This window comes from Engraulis encrasicolus, chromosome 7 (genome assembly GCF_034702125.1).
Source record: "Engraulis encrasicolus isolate BLACKSEA-1 chromosome 7, IST_EnEncr_1.0, whole genome shotgun sequence".
Taxonomy (NCBI): Eukaryota; Metazoa; Chordata; class Actinopteri; order Clupeiformes; family Engraulidae; genus Engraulis; species Engraulis encrasicolus.
In genome coordinates, this window is record NC_085863.1 from 32889931 (window position 1) to 32898002 (window position 8072).

Genomic DNA, 8072 nt, shown 5'->3' on the forward strand with positions numbered 1-8072 from the left:
TTTTTAGTGCTTGTGGATTTGTGACAACAATCCCCATAATGCACTGCAATGCTCAAGTTCCACAGGCCACACCCAGGCAGCTATGCCAGTGAGAATTGGGACTCTACGCATCATCCCTCACTCAGCTTGCAGGTGCATCACAGTGGGACAGACATCACTGGAAAGGAGAAGCTGGAGCACACTGCAGCTTAGTTTAAGACTTGTGCACACACGCAACTAACGTTTCGGTATTGCTACACCTTCTTCAGAGTCAAATGATGGCAAGAGAGAGGAACACATTTCAAGACTAGACATTCACAGGTGATCCCACTTGGTTTGGCTAAATTGGTCTCATCTCATTGCAGGTAATTGACCCCACCCTCCAACACCAGGACAAGATTGTAGACAATTAGACAGCTTGCCAACTTCCCAAAACCAAACAAAAAGTTACAAAGAAGTGAAAAAACAATACACAAAGAAGATTGTCAATAAACCCACACTTACAATTATTACAAGACCACAGCCGCGATGCTGGAGCAATTTGTTACAGAAAGCAAGACATATTGAGTTCCTCATTTATGCCCTTTTCGTTCAAAAAGTCGAGAATCCCAAGAAAGCCGACCTAAAACCTCAGGAAAGTGGGTGTGAACATTTGGTGACGAAATGTCAGATCGATAATTATCGAGGTTGATCTCAGGCGGAAGTATACAACGAGTTCCCGAGCTTGTGTTTGGTATGATGACACACGCATCATCAACATGGCGCCCATGCATGCAACTGGCATGTAAACAGTATCATAAATGCTAAATATCATCTTGTAACAGAGATGTTGATAGGAATGGGAGATAGGACAGCCATGTAATCGTACATAGAAATTAACGGTGAAGATTCGTAACGCAAATATGGCGTCTACCCGCACATCTCCCGCCTTTTGCCAACAAGAGCCAATTGTCTGCAGAGCTGCACTGCCATCGATCCAATCATCTGGCTGCATCGGCGCACGCGCAAACACAGGGTTTTACGACGGCTCCAGAAAATGTTTTGAAGCTAGTCGGTTGACGTTCTCCAGCTGAGCACGGTGCTGCGTGTATTTGTACCAACTGCTAACGGCTAAGCTACTTGTAGGTCCACGCAACAGTCTTGATATTCATCCAACGGACAAAAAGGTTCGAATTTATTTAATGTCATCGCCAATATTAATTAACTCTGTTAATTCAGACACTCTTGTGCTTTTTGATGAAATTGGCGTCTTTTGGAAAATGGGCTGCGTTAGAAGTAACGCTAGCTACAGCGAAAGCCATCACTACATCAGGCGTGGTGTGTTTGTCTACATAATTGAGTTGTACACATGGTTGTGCCATATTGAATAGATTGATAGAAAGCTATCAGAACAAGTTGTATGTCATGATTAGCTGCATTTTTTTCTGCATTCAATATTCCAGATAAACAGAGTGGTCTGGGTTGTGGAGACGCTAATTGTTTTTGCTAAGTTGTTGGACGCTTCGTATAACCTTTTCCTTGCTATTTCTAGCTCTAGCTCTATCCAAACGTCTGTCGCTCCCTATCATTTTCGCTAATGTCCACAAAGAATAAGTTAGCATGGACCCGTGATAATTTGCATTTATTGGACACATTGTTCAAAAGTATTTTGCAGTGCTTTCGTTTCCAAATGCAATGTAGGCCTACATGACATGTTAATGTCCAAAAGTGATTTGCTAGTGGATTGGTTATTTACATAACTTGTGAACTAGTTCTAGTCATAGCGCATTTCTATGTGTATCGGTATATGTTTTCTAAATTCAAACGGCATGCTTCAATATACTATAGCTCAAGAAGATAGATGTTACTGGGCCTACTGTCCTTGCATTATGACCATCAACACAGGATTCACCCCATTGTCACTGCCATTGAGGTCTGCCAGAAATGTTTTAGAGCAGGGTTTCCTAAAGTGGGGTGCGAACGCCCCCGTGGATGCTGCTGAAGAATGGACACACATAGACTCGCACATACATGGGTAAATGATGAAATAATTTAATAAAAACAACTCCACTCAAACTAAACCAAAACGTCGTTTAAGACGTTGTCAAAGACGCCCATACACTTAACAGTACACAATGGAGGATGAGAAATTACCAAGCGGTGTGAAGTGTAATTTGCCGACGTCTTCTCTCATCACGTCAGTTACAAGATAAGAGATTGCAATGTTACTCAAAGTAATTACGTTTACTGACAAAGCTAAAATCGTTAGTCATGTGTCCCCCAAAATACATTTATTTAAAGAATGTTGCATGATATTAGGCTACAAAGCTTTCCGTTTTTGATAAGGCCGAGGAATTGCGTCGCATCTGCACATCAATAAGTAAATGCGTCTTGAATCATATGGTCAGCAGATTCATCACAAATGGCAAACAGAGCGGTCACAAATGTCAGCGAAGCATTCAAATGTATGAATGGCTGTAGCTTGATGCATTGAGTGGATTGGGTTTATCATTGAATAGGCCTATAGAAGAGTGAGTACAATTAATACAGGTTTTTTCCTTTAATAAAATGCATTATTATAGCTTCATTGAAGCTATAGCTTCATTGATGGCCTGCTATTTTCTAACAAGATTATATTATTGTTATTATTATCAAAATAATTGAATGTACTATTATATAATATATTATAGCCTATTGTAATATAAAAGGCCTTGTAAGCAACCACTTGGATTCAAGAGAGAGTCTCGACTGATGCTCAAGGTGTCTTTATTTTTCTTGTAGCGGAATCACCGTGGTCACCAAAGCACCATGAAAACTGTGTTGGGGGATTTAAACAAACAAAAAACAATAAATGGCCATACAGTCTTTTACAGTACATGTTTACATTTTGTTCAATTGTTCACTAAAACATCAAAATGAATTATTTCACTACATCACACGCATCAAAGCAAGCCATTTGGGCCTAGTCAAATACATAGACATTAGAGGGAAGTTACAGACACAATGTGTTTCAAAAAGAAAGCAAAATAACAAGCAAACGTACCTCACTGCGCTCACCAAGGATACTATGTTTTCTTCTGTTTAAAACAGGCGTCAAGCCCTTTTCTCGTGTGCAAATGAAGCATAAAATTAAACTGAAAACTGGAGACCAAACATTTGTGTCTCAGGCTCAAACAAAGCCAAGCAGCTCCCTTATTACCTACACCTGTAGGGCTACCTTTACACATCTCCCTCTTGTGGAGCTATGGTGTCAAGTAGGGATGCAAATGATTAATCGACTTTAGATTAGTTGTTGAGCAAGAGGTTGCTCGATTAAAATGTATTAATCGCGATTAACCGCTAGAGGGCGCTAGAGACTCTTGAGTGGTTCTCGTTCTAGTCCTACTCAAATCCATGGTGCGCAGATTTTTAAATCGTTATTGCAACTTCTAGAGTTCTTGTGGGTCTTTTGGAGATGTGTACTTGAATCTGTGATTATGCCAAGTCCAATGGTGTAAGTTGTTACTGCTTGAATTATGAGAAAAACGATCTTTCAAGACAGGCACATGTCACTGCAAGCAGCATTTTACTGTAGGGTTAAGCTTGCTAGGTTAGCTTAGCGTGCTAACTAGCGAAATCACAAACGTAGTCATTTCAAATTGTGAGCTGTAATTTTAATCACTACACCCTGTCAGATATCAAGACTAGTATTAGCTGAACTGGGCATGAATATATATGACCATGCATGAAGAGGAGCACCATCTGTTCAATTTCAGGTGAATCCATGTTAGCTGTAAGTGTTGTTGTCATAGCTCCATTCATTCTCAATGGAGCCTGTTAGCTTATTAGCTCTCCTTACAGACACAGGAAATAACTTTTTTTTTGTTCAGAAACGAACTTTGTTGACATTACTATCCATTATGGACAACAACACACTACCCAACCTGGCATTTCTTTATTTTGAAGCGTATTGAATTAAAATGCTTGTGGTTGGCTGACACATATGCAGACAAGTCCTGAGTCTGATCACGTTTCACTCAAAGTTAACTTGTCTGTCATATAGGCAAGGCGGCAGAGGGGGGCGTGGGGCTACTAGTTCACTCCTGGGTGAAAGCAATGCCTCCCCAAAGGTGGTTTGGAGATGCCATAGAAAACAGCTTTCTTTTCCTAATGCATAATTATAATTATATTACAATAATATAATATCATACAATAAAATACAATATGGGCTTAATGATCATAATATAATTCTCATAATATAATTTAATATAACAATATACTTTTTGAACTCAGTGTTTTAACTATTTCGCTGATATTATTATGAAATTCAGGTGAAAAAACGCCGCTTATCAATTAATCGAAAGTCGATCGATAACACTATCAACTAATGATTAATGAATTAATCGATAATTTGCATCCCTAGTGTCAGGCAAGGGACAAACTTCAACAAGGCAAAGGAAAAATTCAACTAACCACAGTCCATTCACAACCACACACACCAACCATTTTGAAGTACATAGAAAAATTTATATCTTTTTGATTAAATTTTATGTTTTAGAAAAATATACGGAAACAAAAGCACATTTAGACTAAGACGAAACAAAACACATACGAGGACTAGTACGGTCCTTTACAGGCCTAATTATTTGTGTATATATATATACAATATGTGTGGGCATGGGCAATATTAGATGGGCCTCGGGCCACTCTGCACTGAAAAAAAATGGGCCTCAACGTCAAAGGTTAAGAATCCCTGCTGTAGAGCATCAAGGGGGCATTGGGGTTTAGACAGACCAACTTTCTCACCATCTTGCCATCCCCCCCTTCTTGGTTTGTCGCCTTGAGTGCAGCTCCCACCCTGCACATTATAAATTTCTTTGATGCCAGTCTTTCAATCACCTTGGCATGTGCTGGGTGGGCGTGAAAGATGGCCTCAAACGCCCCCTCATTAGCGATGGCTGCCTGAAGGGCTTTTGTCAGCCCTCTCCTCCCCCAAACCAGTGGTAGGGCTTTTTTTATTGCCACCTCTGACAATTTTATTGCCAGCCTTAAGGCATCTGAGGGGTTGAAAAGGCCTGCTGTTGAGGAGTGGGGGGTAGAGATGGGATTTATGGCTCTTTTTCGGGATCCGGCTCTTCGTGGCTCGTTCCTTTCTAAGAGCCGTTCAAAAACTGGCTCTTTTGGCTCGTTTTTAAATGATTTATTCAGTGTTAAGAATGTAATATTTGGATTCCTCCTCAAGGTAATTTTGTCCAAACAACAACTGATTATTCTCCTGCTTCTAAAGACCGTTTTTCCCTCTCTTTGAGGCAAACAATTTTGTGTTTTGTGTTTTTTTCCCAAATTTAATTACTCTGGTCGAGGTCACGTGCTTAAAATTAATGAAAAATGAACGAAATAACGGTTGAGTGGCTCCCACAGCTGTGAACCGGTTCCCATCGTTCACTTCAGGGAGCCGTTCAAAAGAACCGGCTCGTTCATGAACGACACACCTCTAGTGGGGGGCGCGGATGCGGCACGCCATGCCTCGTTGACCGGCCCTCCAGATCTCTACACTTCACCATTTGAACTGGCCCAAAGAAGCAATCCTCACAGGAAAAATAATGATAAAATTATACTGGAACCATTCCATCATTGGCGCTGTAATCAGCGGCGCTTACGCGCAAAAGCAGAGTTTCAACTAACAGCAGCTTAAACTTGAGGCAGACGCCGTTCCACCACAGAGGATCAGCTGCGTCTTGGCTAGTTTTACTTCAGCCGCGCCCATCAAAGCTGGCGTTGCGCTCGTGCACGTAGTACATGGGAAGTCCATATCGACGATTGTCGAAAATGCAATCATGTTGTAGACTCGGGCATGCCTTGTCAAATCAAGTCTTTATCAAAGATATTAGGCGACCATCTATAGGCGAGCGGTAACGCAACCGCACTTTGATTGGGAGACTAGCGTTCAATCCCCACCTTGCGTAATGACAGATCATAACTCAATTATCGAAGGGACAGTCTCGTCCGAATCTCGACTGCCATCATTTCAATGCGCAAAAATAAAATGCTTGCAAATGTAGTGGGCGAGACCGTTACAGGAAGTAGTTCGACTACGCCACCCCCGGGGGTGGAGCCCCCGGAGGAAATGAATTAGGGGTAGTTACAGATACCCCGGACCAACACACAGTGTACCCGCACAATAGATTACCAGGCAAACACAGGTTCGTGCACAATGGAGGCAGAGACAGTGGTGACAATTAATAATTCAAGTCTTTATTATTATTTTCAGTATAAAAATAGGTTGGTCACTCTTTGCAATAAATATAAAAAGTTACTCACAATTGATAAAGTGCAGGGGTGGGCGTGCTGCCACCACACCCGCGGATCTGTAAACACCTGCCCCAAAGTATGTTCGCTAGTTCACAATAAACAACACACCTGGTAGGCCCAAGGCCTTAGAACCCACACTCAGGTTGTCAGACTGTGCCACTAGGGGCTGGCACGGCTAACACAATAGGGCAAATGGCACACCTCAGGATTAACAAAAGAAAAAGTAAAGAAATAGTTCACAACAAACAGAAATAATTCACGGCAAACAGAAACCACAAGAAATCATAGCAAACCATGCAAAATAAATCAAAATCCAATTAACACATGCAGTTAAATAAGAAATTAGATAATTGAATGAAATAATGAAAAAAAAGGAAATTAGGCACAGCAAACGAAAGAAAACGAAAATCAAAACATGAGGTAAACCAACCCCAGAGACTCAGCTCAGTGCAGTCCCCTAGGTATCCCCACACACACTCACACGCACCAACGTACACACACGCACACACACTGTGGAATGGCTCACCACCAGCTCACACCGAGCCGAGCGCCCACACACACACACACACACAAACGTCCAATTTCCCGAGGCCGGAGCAGCAGCCGAGATACGGGTTCCCGGCTTCCAGAGGCACCACACAACCGGGTCTAAAAGTCGCCGCTCGTGCACCTAAACGCGTGGTGTGTCTGACCACGGCCACACGGATACAACCTGCGAGGGAGGAGGAGAGCGTTAGCCAAGCTAGCAGGACACCCACTATGACACGATTCTGCTGCCGAGAGGTTACCTTACCCGGAGATGAGGGTGCACCGATGCGCGATTCTCACAGTCGGAGTGCCAATACAGAGGTACACGGCCGAGGCGCCGGTAGCGACCACACGCTGAAACCATAATAATGGCCGTCGTTAGCAACCATGGTACGAAAACAAACAGTCAGGGCTGGGTAAAGGCACAAGCTAACCCACTATAATACATACCGGCGTGCAGGAGACGGGAAATGCGCAAGGTAACCGTTGGTATTGTCCACCGAAGTCCTTGCCAGTGGAGAAGCAAGAGATCACTCTAGCCAAGTAAGAGACGCCAAGTTGGAATCACAACCTATAGAACAGCAGACGCGAAGTTAGCCACTAGCTGCTGGCTAGCACATAAACAGCGACAAGAAATGGTCCACATACTCACGAGGACAAGAAATGGTCCACATCTCCTAGATCTGAACTGGACACCGCACTCCTCTCGACGGCGAGGGGAGAAGCAACCACAGCATTCGCCGGTGGCGATGAAACGCGCAAAGGGGGACTTTGCAGGCTTACCGAATACTAGCCACTGGCAGTGTTTATGAAGAGACTTCCCATAAGCCTCTACGAGCGGCGTGGTGACGTGTGCCGCAGCGTCAGACTTTCCCTTAAAGGAGCAGCGCTCCACTACACATAATCTAAGGTGTTTTAATTTTATCTTTCAGAAGCATTTATTTTATGATAAAAGGCATAGACTAGGTAAACGTTAGGCAGAGATAATTGAATCATTGCAATGCAAACTCCAAGCGTAGGCATCTGCAAGGTGGTTGTGAATACGTTTTTTTTTAATTGCCTATGCTGAAAATAGCCTAGACATTTAAGGTAGGCCTATGGGTAGACCTATTGCTTGACAGCAAATGAAGCCAACCACAAAGCGACATCAAAGGAGAGAATAGGCAAACGTATGTTATAAAGTTTTCATTTCTAACATGTCGCCAAGCAAGACTTGAACCCGGGATGACCACTTCTTACGCAGCACACCTGCCCACTGTGCCATTCACGTCTTCCTTGTCACCGAAGGAATTGTC